Below are 2,709 nucleotides of genomic sequence, written 5' to 3'. Positions count from 1 at the left end.
CGGCCACCTGGTCCCCACACAGACAGACCCCAACAGAGACGGCCACCCGGTCCCCGCACAGACTCAAGGGTGTGTGTGTCCGGGCAACAGAGGGCCATCCAGACCCAGCCAGAGCGAAGCCCCAGAGATGCGTCCGTCCAGTGCTTCTGAGGGTCCCTGTGTTCTGGGTGCCGTGTGGGGGAAAGGACAGAACCAAGAGAGGCCAGGACAGCATGGCAGGGAGAGGATGCAGGAGGGGATCGACACGGGGAGGGGCAGGCAGGGGCCAGACCCAGGCCGGAGTGGGGAAGAGCTTCCACAGAGTCCGCTGACAGCAGAGACGGACTGACATGTCGGGAGGAGCCCAGCCCACATGAGCTAACAGAAGGCAGGTGGGAGAACAGGGGCAGCCTGGTGTGGGTGATGGGCCTGGGGTGGGCAGAAGGGCCCCACTCCGGGTGTCTTTCAAAGGCAGACAAGACAGGGCTTCCTGTGTGTAGAGCATGGTGGGAAAAGAAACCAGAGAAGATGCCGTTGCTGCCGGAGGGGAATCCCTGGCTGCGCTCCCAGCTCCCAAAAGACCAACTGACCTCAAGTCTGAATCTGCCGCCCCCTTTCCTCCATGCTGTTTCTGCAGTGGCGAAGGGCAGCTGGGCCAGGTGAACACACAAAGAGGAAGCCAAAGTGTGGTGCATGGCCAGGCCGGACAGAGGGACACAGCTCCCCGCCCACCGTGACCACGGCCAGGAGCCCCCAGCAGCAGGTACTGCCGGGACTGCACCAGGCCACTGGGAAGCACAGCTCTGCCAGCACCAGCCTCCTTGCCTGCCGGTGCAGCATCAGCTCTGCCTAGAAGGAACACGGACTCGACTCTGGGAAGGAAGGAAGCTCCAATGCTCTGCATTGTAGGACCATGAAGAGAAGAGAAGGAGGGAAGGAAAGCCACAGAGGAAGCCACGTGTCCGCGTGCACTGTGGGCAAGGCCGATGCCCACCCAGAAAAACTGCCGCTTACCCCCGTCTGTAACCCACTCTCCCCAAGCGCAGTGGGTACTCCACAGCCCACCTCGGAACGGGAGAGAGCCCATGAGGTGCTCACAGACACCCAGCTCCACACGGGTCAACAAATATGGTCCTATCTGCAAAAAAGAGAGAAAACCGCCATTTACCAAGAACCCACTACACAGAAGCCAGCGACTGCGGAACCACCAACAGACATGACTGCCTCCTGCTCCTTAACCCAGGGAAGCTGGTGGCTTCTTCCCACTTTACAGAGAATGAAACCACGAGATGAAGGTTGTCTCCCAATCACAGAATCTGCTGTTGCTTCCAACACCATGCTGCCCACAAGCTACAAAGCACACACCAAAAGCTCAGTCAACAAGACAGAACTACTGGATGGAGCTCTGAGCTCTTCCTGACAATCTTATGAACACTACTGGTTCTCTCCTAGAACTGTACCACTGTGATGTACAGGCTGCAGGGTCTTCCCTGAATCCCACCAGAGGCCTGCAGGGAACACCTTCCCGCACTGGAGCCCCGCACCCGGGAGGAAGCAGAGGACTGTGTCCCGCACCCCGGGAGGAAGCAGAGGAGGGCTGTGCCCCGCACCCCGGGAGGAAGCAGAGGAGGGCTGCTCTCCTTGACAGGCCTGTGGGCAGCTCTGCATCCAGCTGCTGGGGACTCCACGAATCTCATGGCCCAAACGCACAGGTGTGCTGACTTGTGAACTGGCGGTTCCCGTGAGGCGGGGGCAGTGCAAATCTGCCTGGGGTTCTGATTCTCAGCCGATGGTTTTCTATCCACCCCAGCTTCCCTGCCATGTGTCTCAGCCAGCTAAGAGGACTTTGTACCTCCCATTTTAAAGACAAGTGGCTCTTGCCTGGGAGGGCAGTTTAGTTCCACTCTCTGCTGCCTGAGTGTCTGAGATCACCCGGGTTTCCGTGTCATCGATGACACCCATGCCCCTACCGTGTACACCTGCTTTGATGCCTCTGGGGGCCATCCAGTGTCCACTCCCCTCACTGGTATGGCTGCTTGGTCTCTTCTTTACCACTTGCTTTTGAATTAGCTATGTTAGAAAATTCTGCTGTGATGTTTCTTCCACGCTTTTTTTTTTTTTTTTTTTGAGACGGAGTCTTGTTCTGTCGCCCAGGCTGGAGTGCAGTGGGCGCGATCTCAGCTCACTGCAACCTTTGCCTCCCGGGTTCAAGCGATTCTCCTGCCTCAGCCTCCCGAGTAGCTGGGATCACACGCGCCCACCATCACACCCAGCTACTTTTTGTATTTTTTGTAGAGACAGGGTTTCAACATGTCGGCCAGGCTGGCCTCAAACTCCTGACCTCAGGTGATCCGCCCACCTCAGCCTCCCAAAGTGCTCGGAGCCACCACACCCAGTCTCTTCTGGTATTTTTATGTGTTTGAGGCAGAAGTGACTATTTCCCATGTTGACCAATCCATCACATTGACAGAAGTGCTATATATCTTCATTACTTAAACTTTTATGACAAGCAAGTATTTGTTTTAAACAATTTTAAAATACTTTAATCCAATAAAAAAAAGCCTCTTCAAGTGGTCCTAATCCTACAAGCTGAAAACTACAGGCCTGAAGCTCACCTTGAGAATCCAGCGTGCCCCCGAAGCCCCCCATTCCTGTGTGGTTCCTAATAGAGGCCCCCCCTTCCTGTGTGGTTCCTAATAGAGGCCCCCCTTCCTGTGTGGTTCCTAATAG

At 56.1% G+C, this 2,709-nt stretch overlaps 1 protein-coding gene across 2 annotated transcripts in view; it reads right to left on the bottom strand.

Moving 5' to 3' along the window:
* The window catches only part of C8H7orf50 (chromosome 8 C7orf50 homolog), a 121,493-nt gene that overhangs the window by 96,308 nt on the left and 22,476 nt on the right, over positions 1-2,709 (bottom strand). The gene's annotated exons all lie outside the window — the stretch shown is intronic.

Source organism: Piliocolobus tephrosceles, chromosome 8 (assembly GCF_002776525.5).
Source record: "Piliocolobus tephrosceles isolate RC106 chromosome 8, ASM277652v3, whole genome shotgun sequence".
In the NCBI taxonomy this organism is placed as follows: domain Eukaryota; kingdom Metazoa; phylum Chordata; class Mammalia; order Primates; family Cercopithecidae; genus Piliocolobus; species Piliocolobus tephrosceles.
This window is presented reverse-complemented; position numbering and strand designations above follow the sequence as displayed.